The sequence below is a fragment of the Rhineura floridana genome, chromosome 1, assembly GCF_030035675.1.
Source record: "Rhineura floridana isolate rRhiFlo1 chromosome 1, rRhiFlo1.hap2, whole genome shotgun sequence".
NCBI classification, from domain to species: domain Eukaryota; kingdom Metazoa; phylum Chordata; class Lepidosauria; order Squamata; family Rhineuridae; genus Rhineura; species Rhineura floridana.
In genome coordinates this window covers 52203021-52227600 of record NC_084480.1, presented here as the reverse complement: position 1 = coordinate 52227600, position 24580 = coordinate 52203021, and the positions used below count along the sequence as shown (strand labels likewise).

Genomic DNA, 24580 nt, shown 5'->3' with positions numbered 1-24580 from the left:
ATATATTTTATGTTCTATCAATCTAGCCTGATGATTCATGTGATGGCGATTTATTTATTTATTTATTTAGTTTCATTTATAAACCGCCCATAGCGATGAAATGCCTTGTGCTACCATTTTACTACAGTAAATTTGTTATTACTAGTTAATATACATTTGTCATTTATGAAGGAGTCAGAGTCGGAGAGTAAAAAAATAGAGGAGTCGAAGTTGAAGGTTTGGCGTACCGACTCCACAGCCCTGGTTAACAGTGACACTTGACGTAAAAGTTTGGGTACAGTAAGGAATCATTGAGAATGCATGGTAAAAAAGGAACAGAGAGAGAATGGACAATAGGAATTATACAGTAATTTGGCATTTCCTGAGGTAAAAGGAAAGGGTAAACTTAAGGAAATACCATAAATGATGGCTTCAAGAGAGTAAAAGAGACAGCAGCGGATAACCCTGGTGCTGTAGGTGAAGGGGTTACTGAACCACTGACTGAAATGGAGGCAGTCACACTGGAAATGTGGAGAATAAAAAAAAGAATAGAAATGGCAAGATTGGAGATGGAAAGAGATAAGCTCGAGATTGAACTAGAGATAATAAGAAAGGAAGAACTCATGAATTGGAGCTATATCATATGAAAATAAAAGAGTTAGAACTGAAGGGGAGTTTGATGCCTACTGGTGCCTCTGGACATCATTCACCTCAGGTGGATATAAAATGGTTCCCAAGATTTAATAAAGAATACAATATTGAAGCATTCTTTACAAGTTTTGAAAGAGAATGTGCAGATCAGAGTGCGGAGAATCAGTAAAGAATGGTGTATATGTATTCCCATTTTTGTGGAGGTCTGGCTGAAATATACGGGGAGATGAGAATAGAGGAGTCCAGGAATTATGAGCTGTTTAAAGTCAGACAAAGATTTAGACTGACTCCTGAACACAGTGGAAAGGAGTTCAGGTCCCCGAGGAAAAAACCTGATGAAACACATACCCAGTTGAAATGCAGCCTGGACAGACTGTTAATGACCTGGCTGGAAGGGTCCAAGGCCAGATCAAGAGAGGAAGTGGTGAATTTAACAGGGCTGGAGCGGTTCTATTTTACACCCCAAGAATTTAGATGGCTGGTAGAAGATAAATGGCCAGAGATTGTGGCACAAGCAGGCCAGATTATGAACTCCTTAGGATTGATTAGAGGGGAATGTTGGAAGTGGGGCACTCTCTTCCACAGAAGTAAAGTATGTGTCAGCTTCTGAAGCAAGCAGACAGTTGACATGGCTACTTGAACTGTTCAAACTCCAAACGACTGCACTTTTGGAAGGGAAGAATCTGCATGGAGTCCTTACTGATCCTGAGTTCTCAGCAGCAGATGAAGCAGCCACTGCCTCCTGGAAACATAAGCATGCCAAAGTGAAGTTTCTTCTTATTTCTGCTTTATCAGATGAGGCACTAAATGTCTGCGTGGGCTATAGGAATGCGAAAGAAATATGAGGAAAGCTTGAAAATGTGTATCAGAGAAAATCTAAAAATCATGTGATGTTTCTCTATAAGTCACTGTACACACTGAGACAATCTGACAGAGAGGATCTGAATCCACATCTGGAGAGATTTACAAGTCTGCTCTGAGAATTTGAAAGATGCGGAAGATCTTTAGACAGAGATTTACAAAGTTATTTTGCTGGCCTATCTAAATGAATGCCATTATATCAGGGCTTGCATACTTCAACAGACAGATCAGAATTTAGATCAGATTATGGCATATCTGAAAGATCAGAACTATTAAAGAGAGACAGGAACAAACTCTGTCTGAAAACGCAAATTTTACTGTGGGCAGAAACAGCATCCAAAGGCAGAATAGAGAGATAAGTCATGCCCCGAAGCCACAGCAGGGCACAGACAAACAAAGGAAGAATTGCTTCAAATGCAAATCTCCTAATCACCTTCAAAGAGATTCTCCTAGAAGGGAAAGAGGAGAAAGTTGATTTTAAGAAGCAAGCTGAGAGAAAATCAAATAGCCAAACTAAAGTGAAGCATTCCAGTTACTATGTATCTGATGGAAAAATGATTATTATAAAACCAGATTTTTAATCGATACTGGGGCTACCACACATTTAATAAATAATAATAATTTGTTTAAGAACTTTAGCCCCCATACACAGAATGTAATTACAGCATCAGGAGACTTTTCTGTTCTTAAGGAATAGGCACTGTAGAGCTACATTGCAACATGCCAGAGGGTGCCAGAGAACTTGAACTGAAAAACTGCCTATTTGTTCCAGCATTTAAAGATAATTTAATAAGTGCCACTAAAATAATGCAGCTTGGAGGTGAACTTTATCTGAGTGACAAAATTTGCCAAGTTTTAGACCAAGGAGAAGTACATTGTACTGCAAAATTGAAAAATGGACTTTTGCATTTGGAATATTTTGAAACTATGCATGCAAATACAGCCAAAGAAACCTGTGATTCTTGGTGTTTACATGTTTGGCATCGAAGAATGGGACATGCCAGAGAAGGAAAATTTGGCTAGAGGCATTAAAATTGGACAATGTACATCCACAGATAAATGTGAATGTTGTATAAAGACAAAAAGTGTGAAACACAAAGTGTGTAATGTGAGAAAACCTTCATCGAGCCCAGTTCCATCAAAAGCATTGGTATGATCAGCATGCCAGAAATCAAGTATTCAAACTGGGAGAAGAGATCCTGATGCTACATTCAGTGAAAGGAAACAAGTTACAGTTCACTTGGGAGAGGCCTGTGAAGATCAAAGCTAGATTGAGTGACATGAACTATGTGGTAGTTGTTGAGGGTGAACACTGTAAGATTCAGCATGCCAGCATGCTTAAAGCCCTATTATAACAGGAAAATATGGTGTTGTATACATGTGTGAAAAGAGTGGATGATGAGTCAAATTTATCTAATTGGGATGGACAGAACAATCTTGGAAATGATATAACAGGGTTAAAGTTAGCTGAAATTTTAACCTGCAAGCAGGTTGAATAAAAAGCATGGTAGTGAATGTATTGAGGGATCTCTTTTCAGTCATCCCAGGGTGCACTGAAATGAATAGCCACGATGTGGACACTGGAGAAGTAGCTTCTGCTTATATTTCTCCATACTGTGTGATTCAGATGCATGGTGAGAATGTAACATGAAGGTAGAAAGGAGAGGAGAAACTGAAATCTTGAAACTTAAAAGTTTGGCTAGGAAAGATTTTGCATGTGGGTAATTCAAGAGACACTTAAACTTGGGAGTTGTACAGATACAAAAGTAAAACCATTATAATGCTTTGTAAGTAGGACGGTGTAAATGCTATCCATCTCTAGCACCCCTGTAAATATTGGGCAACATCACTTGGAATTTAAAGTGATATATTAGGGTTTTGAATTTAAAAAATTATTAATGGATTATTTGGAATGATTAAAGGTATGGAGTTCCTGAAAAGGAAAAAAAACTCTCTTGGTTTTAAACTGAGTATGTGGTGAAAGAGCATCTAAACCTATTAGCTGCACGGGATAAAGACAGTAATAAGAAAAAACCTTGTCACAACAAATAGAGATGTAAATACTAAATCTCAGTGGAGATGCAAATGTTAACATGAACTCACCTTTAACTTTTAAAGTTAAGGCACTACTGTAGTTGTATTTCTAATAACATGGTTTGCTTGTTTTCTTTAAGTATATACAGAAAAATGTTAGTAAGTAAGTATGCAAGACATGTGGTAGCATGATACATTATATATATATTGCTAAGGGTGCAGGTATGTAAAATAAGTAGGTTGAATATGTGATGTAACTATATGCATTTTAAAATGTTTTGTGTGTTTCTTTGCCTGTATCCAGGTAATTGTTTTAAGAATATATCCATAGACTAAGTGATATGAAAGGGTATGTAATGAACCTGTTGCATGTATATAGAGGGTAAGTATAAAATGTTTGTGAACTGTAAATAATGTTTGTTTTATTATGTTGTAAGGTTTCGTTGCCATGTATACAGATGTGGTAGAGATCTATATTTGGGCTTTTGAGAAATTGGAGGACAGATTTTGATGTAGCACTAGTGTAGACAAAACTCTCTTGCTGCCCCCCTTTCTGGCCGTAGTTCCACTACTCCACTTTCACTATCAGGGTTTATTTTCTGAATGTAGAATTTGTACCCTTTCACTACATTTCATGTAATAAAAACTAATGCTAGATGATGCATGATCTCAAACCTGCCTACTTTATAATGCCTCAAGCCCACGCCCTTCCTTTTTTGCTATACTGTATTAAATTTATTTGGGAGGGGAAACAGTGCATAGATGTTTAAATGTAACTGTGCAGGTTCAGCACCTTTAAGAAAAAAAGGATGTACACTAGCGTAATACTCAGCACTGAGTGCAATGCATCTCTCTCTCTCTCTCTCTCTCTCTCTCTCTCTCTCACATACACACACACACACACACACACACACCTTTAAACAATGTACCACCTGATCAGAAGCAGGAGCATCCCATGTTCTAACTGCAGTTCAGTTATCTGAGTGCTGTAAACAAAATATTTATTTATATACCACATTTCATTAGGATGACACAAAGCAGTTCGCAAATAATAATATAAAACACATCAAAACAACGAATAACATAAAATGCTTGTAAAACCTCAGATACTTAAAATAGTGGCAATATTATACATTCAATAGACTGTTTAGCAAAGCAAAATGTCCAGAGATCTGATTAAAATGGCAGCATCAAGAGGAAGAGATAAGCAGAGAGCAAATGTGAAGCACTGAAGGCACCTGATACAAAGGCAAGGAGGTCGACAAAAAGAGAACCACCACTGAGAAGGCTCTGGCTCAAATCATCAGCCCCTTGAGCACTGCCCAACAGCAGGACCATGAGAACAGCTCCCTCCCAAGATCTCAGGAGCCTAGTTGGCACACAACACAAGAGGTGTTTTATCAAGTATTTGTGCCCTGAAGTTATCTGCAGCTTTATGCAGCAAGTGCGATGCAGAAGAAGGCGTTATCAGCAGACTCCGGGTAATTCAAAGATTTACACAATATAATCTTTTATTAGAAAAAAACTTAAGGGAGGAACCCAAAAAGCAGCCCACTGAGAAAAGAGCAAGCCTGGTTCACACAGAGTGCTAACTGAATGCTGAGAGACAAAATAACTGAAAACCAGGTGTGAGAGGGAATCGCATGACTTGAAGACATAGGTAATGACATAGAGATATAAAAGCATGTATTCACTCACTCACTAGATGCACCCATCCATTCACTTGCTCTGGGCAGTCTCCTGCCTGAGAAGGGAGACCTTTGAAAGCTCCCCTCAGGCACACAAACAGGACCTCACTTGTTTCCTTTATTTTCAGTGTTTAGGCATTAGTGCTGTTACTTATGTAGCAAAATGTGTGTGCAGATGTACTTTAAAAAAACCTAAAATCAGTGAGGACTAAGCATGCTCAGAGGCCATAGAATGCTGAAAGTTGAGGAGATGGAAATAAAAGATCAGATGGGAATAGAACAGAAGATAATGGAGGAGGATGTAGCTGGCTGAATAGATCAGTGAACAGGAGCATAAAACATTGCAACATTTTGTTGCAGGTCCCACTTGTGCCTCTGAACACACCAGTGGTTGGGGAATAACAAGAAGTAGCTATCACCTTCGGTGTCTTCCTCCTGGGCTTCCTATCTGATTGGCCACCATAGGAAACAGAATGCTGGACTAGATGGACCACTTATCTGACCCAGCAGGGGTCTTCTAAAGTACATCAGAGAACCCTGCCGGAGATATTTAGGACATCTCCAACTGACTCTAGTTCTAGAAAGAACAAGTGTCTTTCCGCTGTTTTCAAGGCCTTTCATTCTCTACATTCCAGTCCATGCTACTTCCACCCGCTGATAAGCAAGAAAACTGCGATGCGACCAATGACCAGCACAACCGGTACACCTTTGCACAACTTGGGTGAATAAATAACAACGGGGAGGCAGAGGGCACATGGATCGAAATGTATCTGTTTTCTCAGAAAATCTGAAATTTGTCCCAAAGGGCCAACTGCGCAAAGAAACGCGTTGTTATTCCAATTACAAAGCGGAAAGACCAATTTCTTCTTCCTTTCCTCATCTCTTGTAAAACCATTCCTGCATTTGACAAGTTGTACTGACTAAACGTCGCTGAAGAGCCGGGGTGGGGCCCGGGGTGGGGGAGAGAATCCTCTGAAACACACACACACACCCTCAGTATCACCACAACAACCACACACACACACACACACACACACACACCGTCTGTAATATTCTTGTATACGGCTGGGGAAAAGATGGAAGGAAATTAGCACTGGAGGGGGGGTAGCGTCAGTATGGCTGGCAGGGTATGATGGGGGCTGGGTAGGCAGAAGAACAACCCAAGGAAACGTGTCACTACAACGAGTGAGCAAGTTTTAAACGGAAGCCGGTACCAGGCCGGGAGTTTCCAAACGGCATCACTGAGGCGCACCGCGCTCAGGCAGAAAAGTTGGCTAAGAAACACAGAAGGAAAGCTCTCAGGGCAAAGAGACGCAGCCGACACCGCCGAGCCTTCGCGCCAGCTGGCACCACAGAGCCCCGTAACAGCCTCTTCCTTTCCATCCTCCCTCTTCCTTTTTCTCCCCCTTCCTCTCACCTTCTTCGCCTCCCACCAATTTCAGACAGAAACGCCCAACAGACGCCGTCTCTTTATTTCCCTATGGGGGGAGCTCGGCGACGGGATGCGGGTTTTCGAAGAAAAAGAAAAAGAGCGCGCCAGAGAGCAGGCGCAAAAGCACCAATAGGGTTCCCTTCCTCTTTCCCTTGGGTTCCGAGAGCAACCTCAGGACCTGAACCTTGAAAGCGCATGTGCCAGTTAGACGCATGCGCATCCATGTGTGGGAGTAAAGAGGCAGGGTGAATGCAATCTTTGAAAAGGGCACTGTGTGTTCTTTTTGGTTTTCTAGCACTTGCACTCAGGTGAGGTCCTCTCAAGTCCCAGTTTAAAAAAAAAAGTAAGTGTAAAGCATTTAGAATTCTATTTGTGCTTGATGTGTGTGTTAGTAAGATTTACAGTGTAAAAACACTTCTCTCCCTTTCCCCTTTTCCTAATTTCTGTTGCCGCAAATAGGGGTTAGAAAGTGTACAACCTACTCCTAAAACCGTTCTGCAAAAAGAACACAGTTTATGTATGCAATTCTTGCAGCCTTTGCTGACTATAATATCGTGATGAGGCGAGATAAAGTTTTAAGACTTGGCAGCGGGAACTTTGCCAGCCTGGTTGCTGTGACTCATCTCATCCAAAACGGAAGATGTTTTGGTTAAATCTTTTAGTCTTTAGAATGGTGATGAGAACTTAGCAGAAACCATCCTTTCTCATTCCTTCCTTCTTGTTGTTGTTGTTATGTGCCTTCAAGTCGATTACGACTTATGGCAACCCTATGAATCAGTGACCTCCAAGAGCATCTGCCATGAACCACCCTGTTCAGATCTTGTAAGTTTAGGTCTATGGCTTCCTTTATGGAATCAATCCATCTCTTGTTTGGCCTTCCTCTTTTTCTACTCCCTTCTGTTTTTCCCAGCATTATTATCTTTTCTAGTGAATCATGTCTTCTCATTATGTGTCCAAAGTAAGATAGCCTCAGTTTCATCATTTTAGCTTCTAGTGACAGTTCTGGTTTGATTTGTTCTAACACCCAATTATTTGTCTTTTTCGCAGTCCATGGTATGCGCAAAGCTCTCCTCCAACACCACATTTCAAATGTTGTTTTTTTTCCTTCCTTGAGGATAGATAATTGTTTCTGGGGGCGATGAGGCAGGGTGAGGTAGCCAAGCTCAGGTGTCTGATTTTAACATACACTAAATGGTAGCAAATGGTGTCATTATTATCATTGTTTTTGTTACCAGGAAATAAAGGCAGTATTTGGATTTTGTTCCTCAGGCAAAAAAAATATTTCGGTCAAGACTGCTGTAATGTTTGTTTTTCCTGCTGAGTTCCAGTTTGCACTAGGGTCAGCCTCTTCTATATTGAGTAAGTCCCCTTAAACATGCTCATATTTATTTCTCCCTCTTTTTCTTGGAGTTTAATGGTGTTGCAAGCAGTAGTGTAGTGGCAAATTTAGAAGTGCAGGGTCCTGTCAGAAGTCATGCCATGCCCCCTTGCAGCCACACCCCCTTCTAAGATTATATAGCCTTCTAAACCTCTTACTTTGGAGTACTGTTGAGTGCTGAATGCAAGATGATGGTATATCTTTTTGAGGTTCAGCAAGAAAACAGTGATAGCTTCCAGAAGTTCCAGTCGATCACCCACAATGCCAGAAACACATCTTGTTATATTCTCCCTGTTAAGAGTTTTTGGTAGTTATATATCACAGTGGAGTGCAGAAATAACTGGTCCGTTAAGATTGGTAGTTGGAAGAACAAAAAAACTTAAGTTTTATTACTACAAAGCAATAAGTTATACATGCTGAAGCAGCCATGTGCCTTCCAATCAGGGAGCCATTACTAAATAACTGAGAACAAAGACAGGAAGAGAAGGGAGGAGCAAAACTTGCAAAAAACAACAAACTCTTTAAAGGAGGAATAGCAGAAGGAAGAATAGATTGCCTTTCTGTCTATCCCCCCCCCCCCGTTCAAGTCACTTATAACATGATTGGTGCTTTACTCCCAAGACCAGCAGTCTGGATTGTTGATCACTGTTTTGGTTTCTTTCAACATTCTGTGGCCTCTGCCACCAGTGACTTCATAAGGTTTTTTCCCCATGAGTCCGAAGTCCATAGTTCAATGGTTCCAGTTTCGCAAAATACTCAGTTATCTCTTATGATGTTTTAATTGGATTCAGACTTAGTCATGCTTAGAGCAGACTCACTGAAATCAGAGGAACTTAAGGTAGTCACAACTAACTTTTCCCATTGATTTCAGTGAGTATATGCTAAGCATGACTAAGTCTGGATCCAATCCTTTATGTGGCTTTCTGAGCAATGTCTCAACATTTTCAAAAAGAAACTACTTAACAATTGTCCAAATTGGATTCCTTTCAACATCCTTGCCAGCAGCAACTTTGGTCCTGGAATCATCAGCAGAATAGTGACTTCTTAGCCACTGGTCAACATACCACTTTGGTTTCCACAGCTTCACAGGAGGCCCATTTATTTTTATGAACAGGAGTGATGAAACGTGATAGATTGTTAGTCTGGATCATGTTTCTTAAACCATCAAGTTCATGTTACTGAAACCTCTTTCACATTCTGATGTGCTGCTTGGGATTACCTTGGTGCATTGCATCAAAGAATTTAAGCCCGGTGGTACACGCTGACTATTGTTATCCATGTAGTCTCTGAAGGCTAAAATGGCAGGATTGACTGGAAGCAGGAGGGAGGGGGATGTCAGGAAACAGATTTTTTAAAGCCCTGAGAAGAAAAAAGACAGAAATACCCAGGGGAAGCAAACAGAGAACTTGCCAGGGACAAGGAGCACAGAGAATGAAAAGCCAAGGTATAACAAATAGAAAAATAAGGTATACAGTATTTTACTCAGAAATGGTCAGACCTGCGGTATATCCAATTCTGTGGTACAATGAGACACATTATAAAGCTTCCACTGTACAAGCAAATCTTAACCTTTTCTCATGAATATGTGGTCAACAGGCTTCCTGGAAATGGGTTATATTATCAGTCTATGTCTCACTGAAGCACACTGTAGACTGAATCTAGTTGTCTTTCCATTCATGCAAGAGTCTTTGATCTGTTGAAGGCCTCTACTAACAGAAGAGCAGAGGCAGTATTTGCCAATCACCCTTCTCCCTGCAACCTCCTGCTCCCCTAAAATCTGTTTCAAAAAAGAGCACAATTAAATACAATCCAGAAAACATTGCATAGCTTATTCCTCCTAAAAATCTTCAGGAAATTATGATGGCATATAAGTTTCAGTGGATCCAGAAATGAAACACAATACTGTTATTCCTTCATGATTAATATTTGTTATTCTTCAAAGGGGACCTAATCCTGCACATACTGCAGAATTTACATAGAATGAATATGCAAGACACTGGTCCTTTCAAAAGGGAGATTATTTGACTTCCATTTGCTAGCTCTTCTATTAAAAAACAATTAGTATAAAAGCACATTATAATATTTAATTCTTTTTTCTTACACCATTAAAATAAGGATTAGTTAATTCACAATTGTACTGTAACTCTTAAAATAAAGGAACTCTAAGAAATGGAAAATTCAAACACTGTCATGTGAAAAAGAAATAAGGATGAACAAATGTTGGTACAATCTACCTTATAAATGGTGCATATTGTACAAAGATCACACAAGGAAAGCATTTCAAATATAAGGAGATGTAGTGTTCAGCAACACTTTTCAACAGAAATTTAAATTAAAACATATTTTCTGAAAACTAAATATCCCACGATGCACTGTGTAGTATGCATCTTAAGTTGTACATCTGTAATATATTTTGAGGGACAGTTTAAATTTCAAATGCAACATGACTTTCCAAAGAACAATTTATTTGTGAAGATAAAATGGGGTGGGGAGAGCAGGGATGAGAGAGAGCTATGTACACTTCCTTGATCTCCTTGGAGGAAAGATATGAATATATGGCATTTTCCAATTAAGATTGTCAACTTTTGATTTAAAAGTATCTGGTCAGTGGGCAGAGCCGGGCAGGGTTTGAATGATTAGTCTGATAATCTTTTGCACATGAGGGTGTAGGGTCTGGTGAATTAGGATTTGGTGGTCCTTGGTGTGGGGAGACAAAGGCCCCAGCATAAAATAGATCTGAGAGTTGGCCACCTGCTTTACAACATAAACTCTTTTCATGTGAAATCTGCCAACAGGCTCCACTTTTAGAAATACAATACAGTGGTTTATGGTGGACAGATATTCAGAACCTGACTCTCCAGTACAGAGAAACGCAGAGGTGGAATCTCACTCTAGAAAAATACCCCTCTCGACTATCCACAACAGAACAAATTTCTTTTTCTTATTGTGGTCTGGTAAAATGCCTCACAGTTATTCATGCTACATCACAGTAAACCTCCCCTATGGACCATGTTACTTAATTCAGTATCTTATGTGTATGTACTTTTCAAACTCTCCCCAATCCCTTTTGTAGATATTTTTAAAGCAGCTGAAAGAAATTACCTCCCCCTGGGAATCATAACTTCATGCTAGAGCACATGTTTGGCACGCAGAAGGTCCCAGGTTCAAACCCTGGCATCTCAAATAAATAAGGTTCAGGTGGAATGTGATTGGAAAGATTTCTGCCTGAGACCCCGGAGAACTGCTGTCAGGTACAGGTGACCAGGGCCGGCGCCAGAGGGTGGCCAGGTCAAGCTCTGGCCAGGGACCCCTAAAGGGCCCCTTCTTGGAGTGGGAGGGTAGTGCTCCCATTCCGTGATCCACGACAGTATCAACTTCCGACCCTGTGGCAGATCACAGAAAGGGAGCTCCCAGCCCCCTCATACAGACCATGTGGGCCCACAATGCCCATCCACACGCCCCACCTACCCCTCCCGTTGATGTGAATGCTGTGCGCACTGCACATGCATACCTGCCATCAGCTAAGATGGCAGAGGAGACTTCTCTAAGGGGCTGACACCTCTACTACCATCTTGGTTAATGGCAGGCATGTGCATAGCGTAGCATGCATGCACACCATCAACCAAGCTTCTGCCGCCATCTTCCTTGATGAGAGCCATGCGCGTGCAGGGCATTCTCATGAAGTGATGGAGAGGTAGGTGGGGCGGGCACCGTGGGCCCAGGGCGGGCTGGTCCCCAAGGGCCCTATCATTCCTGGCACTGGCCCTGGTTGTTAACTAGGACACCCTTCCAGTAATGTTATATCAGTTATATACATGCTGCACTGCCTGCTGATTTGCTACTGAGCCATATTCAAGGTGTTCCTTATAACATACAGAACTCTATACAGCTTAGAACCTAGAACCCCTGCTCCCATTTGCACCTGCCCTGTTGTTATGATACGATGGGGACACAATCTTTACTGTGCCACATTCGCTGAGCATTCGCTGTACTACACCATATGGAAAGGTGTTCCCCAGGCATTCCCAGGAATGCCCTCCCTCTTCAGGTTCAACTGGTACAGATCCTGGTGGATTTTGACACCATTTAAAAGCACATCTGTTTGCCCCACTCTTTGCTTAAATTACTGTACTGTGGAAATGGGGATGAGTGCCCTTGCTGGACTTGCTGTTTGTTTGAAGAACTGTTTCATTGTTATTAATATTTATCATTAATTATGGTTTTATCACTACTTAAGTACAATTATACATTTTAAGTATCTGACATTAATTAATTGAGCCATCTTATTAATTAATTACTACATTCAGATGTGGTTTCCTGCATAAAGTGAACAGAAAAGGGAATGTTCTTCACCAAATTCACTCCAGAGTAGTAGTGAGCTAATAATACATTCCTATCCACTGTCCAAATAAATTACTTGAACATTTTTATAGCACTAATGTTCTAAAATGTACTTCATTTTAAGTTTAAAGGAGAATACATATAAATACTTTCAACAAGACTAGCTTCTAGACTTTGGGAAATGTTTCAAGACTATACACTGTACTATCTCTAGCCTTCACTACAGAATGGATATGATGAGTCTTTTAAGGAAATAATTTGTAGGTTATACATACAGATTATACATAGCATGTGCAGTTATTCCTGAAGTTCAGCTATTTTTGGTGAAGTGATTAAAGCAATTTCACATACAATAGCAAATGGAGCTTAAAAGAAAGTGTACTGCTTTTAATTATACAGCAGCAACTGTGTAGAAAGACCATGTTTAACTTGTGACGTAAACTTTAAGTCATCCCACCACATCCAGCTAATTGCTTGGAGTAATAATAATCACTTTTGTACTGAATTCCGGTATCTCAGACACTTTTGACAACCAATTCAAACACTAAAAATATCTGTGGCATCTCCATAACATACCTATTTGAACTTCAGCACTTTGTCTTGTCACTTCCCTAGTAGGATTTTTAATGCTTTATACCAGGAACATAGAGGAAAGATCTGCAGACTGAAAGAATCTCTGCAAGTTAACTTGTGTAGATAAATATCTAGGGCCTGGCAGTAATATGTCAGAATAAATCACATATTGTTGAATGAAAGATATGTAGTATTTCAAATGATAGACTGAATACAAACAATAACAGAATACAACATCATGACCCTAGCAGTTGGGGCAATGCAGCCATTACACTCACCCTGCTTCTCAAGGTTAACACAAATGTACGGTATTTCAGGATAACATGTTATTGTTGCAAATGATGGTATCATTTTTATTACAGCACAATTTATTTGGAACTCTTTCCTTAGGTTCTGTTATAAAATGGCAGCAAAAGACTGAAGGAGTTTGCTCTTTTATAATGACTTACATGAATGTAAAAAATTCTACTTTTTTGGTTGATCTCTAGCAAGGTAACTACCCTCATCACACACAGTAAGTATTCCATTTAAAAGCCACTTATAAGCACAAACCCAACTGTGTGGAGGAGTCTGTGGCAGTCGGTCACTTCATAAACAAGCCAAGCAGCACACATGGTGAGCAGATATAGACTGCATATACACCATACATTTAAAGCATATTATCTTCCACAAAGAATCCTGGAACTGTAGTTTGTTAAAGGAGCTGGGAATTGTAGCTCTGTGAGAGATAAAGTACAGTTCTTTGGGGAAATAATGTGGTTTGGATATGCTTTAAATGTATGGTGTGTATGCAGCCTCAGTTGTTCTGTCATGTTGTAATTACTGTCCTCTGGGGAGTTTCCTAGGAGACAGTGGAGACGAGTATTGTGTATATAAAGGGTAGAAGAGAGAGATGGGATAGGAAAGTGTCCACTGACAGCATATTCTATAATAGTAGCCATCAAATACTATCAGTGTTGAAACAATGATCCTTCAACATCAACTTCGCTGGACTGGCCATGTTGTTCAAATGCCTGATCACCATCTTCCAAAGCAGCTACTTTACTCCCAACTTAAGGATGGAAAACGGAATATCACTGGACAGCAAAAGAGGTTTAAAGATGTTCTTAAAGCGAATCTAAAAAATATGTAACATGAGCATCGAGAACTCGGAAGTCTTGGCCCATGAATGTCCCAAATGGAGGTCAGCTATTATCAAAGGTGCTATGGCCTTCGAAGAAGCACGAATACAGGGCAAACGGGACAAATGAGCTAAGCGGAAGGCACATCAAACAAATCCTCATCGCGACCATCTTCCTTCTGGAAATCTGTGTCCTCACTGTGGGAGGCTGTGTGGATCCAGAATTGGTCTCCACAGTCACTTACGGACCCACTGTTAAAGACCTTATCTTGGAAGACAGTCTTACTCGGCCACAAGTGATCGCCAATGAAATGAATGAAAGTACCTGGAAATGATTAGCTAGTGCATACAGTTATAATTATTACAAAGAAATTCAATCACAAAAACTGCATTAAGGGCAAACTTGAGTGAATCAAAAAGTTAGAACAATTTGAGTGCCTCAAAGTGAGGATAAACAAAATGAAGCAATTCCTGCACTCAGTGGTCAGCACTGTAGCCTTTATTCTGACTTCGCGTTTAAGGTGATAAAGAAATTGAGGCCCCAGTACTACTTGTCTACTCAGATAGAAGTCCTGTTTAATTGTGGGCTTACTCCCATGTAAGTGGGTATAGGATTGCAACCTGAAACTTTTAGAAAACTATGGGGATACCTGACGAGTAATCATTACAAATGTAAAAACTGAGTAACAATTATTTTCTGTAGCAAGGAAATCTAAACAGCAAGTGTGTGTTTAAACTATAGTTTTAATATTTAACCGCCTGGAAACTCTGAACACCAAATTGTTTGTTAGACTTTTCCTTTGAGCTGCAGCATTGAAAGTTAAGGCTGTATATCTGAGGATGTACAAGGGAGGAAAAAGACTTTTAAAATTTATACTAAAAACACTTCAGGAAAAGTTCTTCAGCCACTGCAGAGTGCATTTCCTTTGTGAAAGAATTGCTACTTTGTATGTGGAGACCGTCTGGCTTTAGAACATGACTGAGGAACCCTTTTCTGCCCTCCCCAAAGACCACATTTCTTCAGGGGTAATGTGTCTGGGGCTACATGCCAATAGTGGGGATGGAGCCTAAAGTGGGCAGGGCCATCCCACACTCTTTTATAAACACATATACACACATCCTCAGCATCCATCCATTCACACTTATACACAAGTACACCACATACATACATCAACCATTCATTCTTTGACACACGGACACATCCTCCCTCCCCTGCAATTTGCATTTGTGAAAAAAATTCAATTTGCTTCAATGGGAGTTCCCCCATGCACAGTGCAAATAGCAGATGCTGGGGGGACCCTGGTGTGGGGGGGTGTTAACCCTTTGTTTTAAGCTCTTTTACCCACCCCCTATGACAAAGTCTCAATCTGAAAAAGGCCCCCAGTGTTTGCAATTTGCATTGTAAAACATGATTAATTGCAGGTCAGGGGATCAAACCTGGATCAAGACTGCAGTGGTGAAGGAAAGGGTTAAAGCCCCTCGCTCCAAGGACCTTGTTCAGACCCCAGGGCCTGAAATTTACTGCCGTTCTGTGCTGGTTGGGGAGAAAGAGAAGCCAGCATGTAAGTCAAGAAGGAGGCAGTGGGCAAGGAGGACAGCCCCCAGTATCTGATTAGGAAGCCTCCAAGGGCCGCGTATTGCCCATGGGCTGCAGCCTCCCCATACCTCCTTTAGAATTTGGTATCTTTCACCTCGCTATTGGCTTGCCAAACAAGCTGACATGATTTAAAACAAAAGGACAGGCAGTTACTCAACTGAGAGAAAGAGGCTCAGGGGCTAGGCTGGCTGGCTCAACTGCCTAGCAACAGATTGAAAACCAATTCCAATCTCACGGAAGGGAATACACCCTACAAAAAGGCACTAAATATCTCTGCACTCCTCTTACTGAAGAGCAGATCTTCAGAGTACATGCATTCACATTCACAGCATGCACAAGCACATGATATCTTAAGGATCTCCTTCTCCAGTATGTCCTTCCACTTGTATGTCTTTAGAAGAGGACTGCGCTGAGATCTGTCCTTTATTGAAGTTATATTGACAGGAACAACAAATAAGGCCTTTTGAGCAGTGACACCCTTCTTAAGGAATTCTATCCCTGCAGATGCATCACAGGCTAGCTCACTCCTGTTTTGAAGTAGAAAAAAGTAAACTTTTTATTCTTGGAAGCATTTGGGATATAAGCTTTTATTTTAAAAATTACTGCTGTTTGCTGCATGTGGTTTTCAATCCATTCTTAGGTTTTTATTTTTATATATATATATTTCTGGACATGGTTATCTTTACCTGAAAGCTAATAACAGTAATATAAAGATGGTGCAAATACAAATTCCCCTTCTCCATAAACCACGCTAAGTCTGGTTTAAACCTTCCCTAGAATGGAAAGTTTCTTGAAGGCTTAGTAGTTGCTTCCACATTGTTCTGGGACAATCGCAAAGGGCTCCTAATCACATACAGTTTCGAATCACTGTCCTGCCCAGAGTAAGAACCATGAAACGGAGGCAAGACTGGAATCAGTTCTTGTTTTATTAAAGTAACATCAAAGGCAAGGCGTCTCATAGAGGTCACTAACTAGCTCACTGTAATCCCTAACTAACTACTCAGGCTTACTCTGCAGCATGTAAGGGAAGTTGACTCAGCACCCACAGCAGCGGGCTTGTATAAGAAAGGTTTTTGCTCGCAACCTCTGACTCCTGCGCGGTGCCTCCTTCTGACCAAGCCTCTTTTCTCGGCATCGCACACAGGGTGACAGAGGGTGCGCACACATCTGTTCATCAGACAGTCTAGACTCCTCAGGTGCAGGCTCCATTGAAGGGGAAGGAGACGTTTCTGGCAGGGAGGCATTTGAAGGGCCAGCCAAGGACTCTTGGGGAGGTGGAGTTGCCACGCGCGTGAGGTCTTGCTCCAACGGCTCTCCTGGGACGCTCGGCAAAGGAGGGGTCTCCACGTGAGCGGGTGACATTCCTGTGGGAATCGGAGAGCGGTTGGGCATGTCTCCTCCCCCCAGATCTTCAGGAGCATCCTCCCCATCTGACATCTCTCCCATCTGCGGAGCTGGGGGTGTGCACTTCCCCCCAGAGTCACTCTGCGCTGGGAAGGGATCCTGGGGCTCCCCCAGCCCTGGATCCAGGCCCCCCTGGGTCTCGACAATCACAGAAGTAGTTAACATGTGTACAGTAGGCTGCCCCTTTGCAGATATTCCCCCAATGTGTGGACAGCAAGGGGGCAGGGCTTGGGGAAGGCCAGCAGGAGCAGCCGTGCTCTCTCCCTCCATGTGATTATGATAGGGTTGCCAGGTCTCCGGTTTTCGGCCGGAGACTCAGGGAAAAAGGGGCCGTCTCCGGCCTCAGGCAATACTTGTTTTAAAAAGGTGGATCTCCGGTTTTCATTGGCCCCCTCAGCCACGCATGCGTGATTGACCACGCATACGTTGGGCTGCGGCTGGCCGACTTCCGCTCTTTATCATTCAGGCTGCTCAGGCAGGCAGGACTTGAGCAGCCACCACAGTGAGGGAGAGGGACCTCTCCAGCAGCAGCAGCCCTTGCCCACTCCCGCCACCACCCACCCACAGAACATACAGGTGAGGCGCGTGCGTGAGGGTGATGATCTGATGGCCCATGGGTGGGTGGAGGCGAGCGGTGGCAGCGGAGGCTAGGCTGGGCCAGCCTGGCTCTCTTAGCCCCGGCCCGGACTCGGAGCCAGTTACCCTGGGGCGCAGGCTGCTGCAGTCTCTGGTTGGGGGCGGGGGGCCCATCGTGGCCGCTGCCGTGGGTGGAGGCGAGTGGTGGCAGTGGAGCCCAGGCTGGGCCGGCTCCCTCTTAGCCCCGGTCCGGATTCGGAACCAGAGCCAGTTCCCCTGGGGCTCAGGCAGGCTGCAGTCTCTGGTTGGGGGGGCATCACACGGCCGCTGCCGCGCCCAGCGTCTCAAGACGAGGCCCACGCCAGCGGGTGAAGCCGGCGGCCGTCCTTTCCCAAGCCTCCTGCTGAGCCTGTAGGCCGCGTCGGCCCGTCTCGGCAGCGGTTGCTAGGAGATGGGTGACGCGGCTTGTCAGCCTCAGCAGGAGCCGTGGAGGGCAGGCCGGACCGACTCCTTTTTAGCCCCGGAGCCGGTTCCCCTGCTCCGGAAAGGACGGCCGCCGGCTTCACCCCTCCTGCTGTGGGCGCCGCTGGGCAGCAGCGGCCGCGATGGGCCCCCCCCAGCGGCGCCAAGCAGGAGGGGCGAAGCGGCCGGCCGGCCGGAGCAGGAGAACCGGCTGGACTAAGGAGGAGCCGGCCCGGCCGGCCCTCCACGGCTCCTGCTGAGGCTGACAAGCCGCGTCGGACCCGTCTCCTAGCAACCGCTGCCGAGACGGGCCGACGCGGCCTACAGGCTCAGCAGAAGGCTTGGGAAAGGAGGACGGCCGCCGGCTTCACCCGCTGGCGTGGGCCTCGTCTTGAGACGCTGGGCGCGGCAGCGGCCATGTGATGCCCCCCCAACCAGAGACTGCAGCCTGCCTGAGCCCCAGGGGAACTGGCTCTGGTTCCGAATCCGGACCGGGCCGGGGCTAAGAGGGAGCCGGCCCAGCCTGGGCTCCACTGCCACCACTCGCCTCCACCCACGGCAGCGGCCGCGATGGGCCCCCCCGCCCCCAACCAGAGACTGCAGCAGCCTGAGCCCCAGGGTAACTGGCTCCGAGTCCGGGCCAGGGCTAAGAGAGCCAGGCTGGCCCAGCCTAGCCTCCGCTGCCACCGCTCGCCTCCACCCACCCATGGGCCATCAGATCATCACCCTCACGCACGCGCCTCACCTGTATGTTCTGTGGGTGCCTTTTTTTGTAGTTTTATTTTTACTATTTAAGTTTGGAAATGATGCCAAATTTTTGTATCTCTTTAATCAATGTGTTATATTTGGTGATATATATTGCATTATATATTGATGTGTATATCAATATATACTGATATGTATTACACTTACACAAACACATTAAAAGGGTGAGAATTCTAGCCTTTTGCATACTACATAGCCTCTTCATAGAGCTCCCAAGCAGTGATATCTTGGTGTTGTGATGTACAGAAATGGAGAATATACCCTGGATTCCTGATTTTATTTTACTGGGGTGAGGTGGGGGTGATTTGCAGCACTGAATTTTTCTGAACAGAACACTTACAGATTTTCTGACAGTTGGCTGACTCCTGATACTAAACAATTGCACCAGCTTATCTGCCAATAGGTCAGTGGTGCCTTTAACCGCATCAATCCATCTCTTGTTTGGCCTTCCTCTTTTTGTACTCCCTTCTGTTTTTCCCAGCATTATTGTCTTTTCTAGTGAATCGTGTCTTCTCATTATGTGTCCAAAGTATGATAACCTCAGTTTCATCATTGTAGCTTCTAGTGATAGTTCTGGTTTAATTTGTTCGGACACCCAATTATTTGTCTGTTTTGCCTAGAATGTCCTCCCTTGTCCTTAACATGGCTGCAACCGTATCTACTCAGAAGTAAGTCCTATTGAGTTCTATGGGGCTTAGTTCCTTAATAAGCATGTTTATAATTGCTGCCTTCAGGAGCATCCATCTGTGCTCCCATCTAACATCTCTGCAACACTAGGCTCCTTTCTTCCAATAATGGCCTGGCCTGAGGGCACGTAAACCCTTCTTGCCAGAAGCAAGGAAGCTAGATTAAATGTTCCCTAAAGGTGTTGAACTGTGACCTGGGAGACCAGGGTTCAAATCCCCACACAGCCATGAAGCTCACTGGGTGACCTTGGGCCAGTCACTGCCTCTCAGTCTCAGAGGAAGGCAATAGTAAACCACCTCTGTCTGAATACTGCTTACCATGAAGACCCTATCTGGGACTAACTTGAAGGCAGTCCATTTCCATTTTGCATCACCCTAAGCTTGTGAGAAAGAATGACCTTGTCACTTCAGATGGACCTAGGAACACCCTATTTTAGGTAAGATTTCTATTTTAATCTCCAGATAATTTTTTTTGAAATTTTTTTATGAGAGCCTGTAAAGTTTTAAAAACCCCAAAATGTTCAGTAGTGGGGGTATCGTGACACTGGTGGAGCACCTTGGATCGCAACTCTCCCGGAAGCACATACAGAGTCTCATAGTGATAGAGCAGCCCAGCTCAATGGGAGAATCCTGGCGCACAGTCTTGCTGTGATTGCTCCAGTTCCCGCACCCACTCCTGAGTGTACTGTTCTTTTTCGTGGGCTCTGCGCAGTTCCTCGAACCATGGGTCAAGGCAACTGGCTGCAACCATCTTTTCCAAAGGAATGATGTGACGTAATTGCGTGGTAGGCTGGGTTTCCTGATACTCAGGCTTGCGGGATAATGCATCCACCCGGCAGTTCTGAGCCTGGGGAATGTAATTGATGCGGAAGTGGAACTTGGCAAAGAACTGCGCCCACCGAACCTGCCGCTGATTCAGCTTGCAGACCATCTGTAAACTTTCTAGGTTTTGGTGGTCAGTATGAACCATCACTTCGTGATGCACCCCCTCCAGCAGATGATGCCAAGTCACAAATACCCAACGATCCCTTCTCCCAGACTGTATAGTTCTTCTTGGCGCTCATTAGCTTCCTGGAGAAGTAAGTGCAGGGTCGTAAACCCCCCTCCTTTTTGGCTGGCTGTAATAATACCCCTCCAATGGCAATGTCCGATGCATCACTTTACCCCACAAAGAGTTGCTTTGTCCACCCATCTGGCCCCATCAGTTGTCTCCAGCCTACCCCTCAATCTCATTATATTTATTTATTTAATTCATTCATTCATTTTTCTCCCGCCCTTCCCCCCAGCAGGAGCCCAGGGCAGCAAACAAAGTACTAAAAATCTTTAAAACACCATAAAAACAGATCTTAAAATACATTAAAAAAACAGCATTAAAAACATTTTAAAAACTACCTTAAAAAGGGTTAAAAACATTATTAAAAAACATATTAAACAATTCTGACACAGATGCACATTGTGTCATATATGACATTGAGTGGGCAACAGGGAAGAGATGATGCCTTGGATGCCAGCCTGCCTCTTTTCAGGCATGGGCTCATCCTCCTTGTGCAGCTATGGACTCAAATGGTACTCCACAGACAGCAGAACTTCCTCTAGTACATCCTGTCCTGAACCATAGAGGTCCAGCCTCACCCTGTGATCACTGAGTCCCATGTGGCCAAGTTGCAGTACTAGCTGTGGCAACCACAGAGGACCTTGGAATGGGCATCATGCAGTGCTACAGGGATGTGTGGCTGTGTGCTGCTGGCATGGACCTTATCCGGCAGTAGCAGGTGGTCTGTGGAAAGCAAAGGGAAATACACAGAGAGAGCAAGCAGTGGACAACAGTCAGCAGCTGGTAAGCCCTACACACAGTAGTTAATTCTGAGTCAGGGAGCAGAGGGAAGAGGGAGTGGTGCCACCTGAGTGCTCATCTCGTAGTACTCATGCCTCAGTTGGACTCTTATGTTTGCAGTGATAGCTTGCTCTGCTCCATCTATCTGGGCTGTGTTCTTGTAAGGCAAAAGTACTCTATATAGTATGTGGCCAGCAGTGGCAATGGTTGGAAGAGAGAGTTTGCTTTTACCAACAGAGGGCTTCGCTGCATGTGTGTAGCAGTGCTTCCACGAAATCCTTCAGTATAAGATTGCACCCCAGAAACAGAAGACTAAACTTGGAAGACTCCATATCAAACCTCACCTTTGACATTATAGATGGTCTATTTTCTGTCAAGCATGGTCTCTGCTTGCCCCCAGTTTTATGCAGTAGTGGTTAAGGTGCTGGACTACGACCTGGGAGATCAGGGCTCGAATCCCCATACAACCATGAAGGTCACTGGGTGACCTTGGGCCAGTCACTGCCAATCAGCCTCAGACGGAGGCAATGGTAAACCCCCTCTGAATACCGTTTACCATGAAAACCGCCATAAGTCGGAATCGAGTTGAAGGCAGTCCATTTCATTTTTTTCAGTAACACTAACCTATTTTACAGGGCTGTGGATGCTCAAAACTCTATTTAGTCAGAGACTTATAGGATGACCTTGGACCTCATTATCTTTGCTTGTATGTTTGTAAAATATGAAATCATAATTACTTACTTTAGTCTTTCCAAGTGAAGACTAAAAATAAAGTAAAATTATACAGCACATTTAGAAGACTGATGTTATAATAGCCTTGCCATTCCATTATAGAAATGGCTCCTTATCTGTAGAATGGGTTCTGAAAAGGAAAAGTTGGTCCATTTTAATTTGGCCAGAGTTTTTCAACCTGGCTGACAGAAGTAATATTGAGGTTTCAAGGATGATGCTTCTGCTGCAATGTGCCCAGCATTTCACATGCATGTAGCTGCTTGCTATCTGCTCAAAAGATGCTGCATAAGTCTCTTGTCTCTTCCAAAAACAACACAAACAAAACCCTACCTTATAACAGTTGACTCTGTGTGACTTCCCTCTGCTCAGAAAAGGACATCAAAACAATGCAAATAACATTTGACCTCAGGTATAGGAGAGGATCTGGGACCACTCTAATGATCCTGAATATTTTGTATAAAGACTGTCCCTTTTAAATAGGTGCTGCATACCCTGAATGACATAGGAGAGTTGTGTAAGCTCCCACTACAAGTACAGTAAGACTGGCTGTGTATGGTAAATTAGTCCAGCTATACTTCCAGGAACACAATCAGATATTCAGAGCTGCTGTACAGAAATTTTATGAAAGCTTTCCATGTACACATAAATGTGAAATAGTACCATCATGTTTTCAGTACTGATTTTTTGAATAATTTACTGAAGATTCCAAGAACAAATATTGTGGATTTTAGTCATTTCACCATGACGTGTAGACCAAGAAGAAAGCATCATCATTCAAATTATTTATGTTGGGGTTTTTTAATGTGGGAAATGTATATAACACCCTTCATCAAAAGATCCCAGGGTGGTTTACATGAAAAAGCTACAAAAATGATGAAGTATTTAACTATTTCTTGATTCGGAAACAACAGGTAATGTTGTAGGCAAGATTCCATACAGATGAATGTCAGTCATATGGGGAAAACGTTGTTATTCCAAGTTGCGTTTAACAACAGCTGGATTCTGGCTTAGCATTTCAGTAGTTAAATGTCAGGATTTTTGCATGTGTATATAAAATGGGTTCAAACAAATAACCTCTATCTTTCTTTACAGAGCTGGCAACAAGTGAAAAACTGAAACAGCTAATATTTAGTAACAAATCATATATCCAGACAAAGTCAGTGATGCAGAGGCATTTAGCCAACTCTACATCATTTATTTGACAGTACCACATGGCAAGCAATGGCAAAGTTGGCTTTAAAAGCTAAAACAGATTGTTTCTTTCGTTTGTACTTTGGGTGAAGTATAACTGCAACATAGTATAGTACTAAACAGATAGTACATTACAATCAGCAACTTGTGATATCCACTCTAATGGAACTTGTGTATGAGAGGCCACTATGAATGCTTATAACAAATGTTATGAAGTCTAATGATGAACAGCTTACTGCATATTGCTAAATTTCCCCTCTTTTTTACTTGAATACGTCACTAAATTTAGCTGTGTTTGTCAGTCATTGTTAACAAAAATCTTCTGATAAATGTTTTGAAGCAATCAAAACTTGCACTCTGATCCACTGAATATCCACGGTGCAGTTGCAGTTCCATGTAAGCAGCGGATACCTTATAATCCTGGAGTCTCAAGTGGTTTCTGTGGCTAGGAGTGCTTAGCTGCTCCTTAGGCTGCTTTGGCTGGTAAGCTGCATCTTAGACTGGTTTGCCAGCTACATCTATTCATGGATTGAGATAGCCTGGCCTCAGTTGTCCATGCTCTGGTGATCTCCCACCTGGACTACTGTAATGTGCTCTATATGCGATTGCCCTTGAAGATGGTCTGGAGCCTGCAGCAAGTGCAGAATGCGGCTGCTAGGTTGGTAAGTGGAGCAGCCCCATGGGGCCATGTGTAACTGGTCCTGAAAGAGCTACACTGACTGCCAAAAAGCTACTGGGCCCAATTCAAGGTGTTAGTATTAGTGGACAAAGTCCTAAATGGCTTGGGACCCAAGTATCAAAAAGAACACCTTCCCCAATATCAGCCGTCTCAGGCCCTGTTGGTGGCACTGCTGTTGGGTGCTGCCTGGTTGGCACTGAGCCATAACAGGACCTTGGTGGCTCACCATTTGTGGAATACCCTCCCTGTTGAGATGAGTCTGTCTCTCTCATTATTATCTTTCAGGAGGAATTACCCAAGCATTTGATGGCTGAAAGATAGTGTTCTGGCAACTGAAATTATCAGCTGTGAGACTATGTGACGGTTTTACAAGTCTTTAAATGTTTAAAATATGCTTTCATTTTAAATTGTATTGTTTTATCAGTTTGGTGTTTGCTGCCATGGGCTTTGGGAGAAAGGGCAGAATATAAATTTAACAAATAATATTAAGTACAAATTTCAAAGAGGTCTTAAAACTCTGCCAAATTCCATCTTTTGCAAAACAGAAAACAAAATCAAAGGTCTTGAAAGTGAAATCCAGTTCTGTTACAATCATTT

The 24580-nt window shown here is 43.1% G+C and overlaps 1 protein-coding gene and 1 long non-coding RNA gene across 4 annotated transcripts in view; one reads left to right on the top strand and one right to left on the bottom strand.

The window, feature by feature from the left end:
• ATG10 (autophagy related 10) overlaps positions 1-6825 on the bottom strand; it is a 227044-nt gene extending 220219 nt beyond the window's left edge. For all 3 annotated transcript variants that reach the window (XM_061621880.1, XM_061621876.1, XM_061621873.1), the window contains exon 1: positions 6631-6825. The gene's annotated coding sequence lies outside the window, so the exon portion shown is untranslated. The remainder of the gene's footprint in view (positions 1-6630) is intronic.
• Positions 6826-6885: 60 nt separating this feature from the next.
• On the top strand, positions 6886-23675 carry LOC133376960 (uncharacterized). The gene is made up of 3 exons (XR_009760613.1): positions 6886-6988; positions 13328-13451; positions 23206-23675. It is a non-coding gene; the product is annotated as an uncharacterized LOC133376960 (long non-coding RNA).
• Positions 23676-24580: the final 905 nt, after the last annotated feature.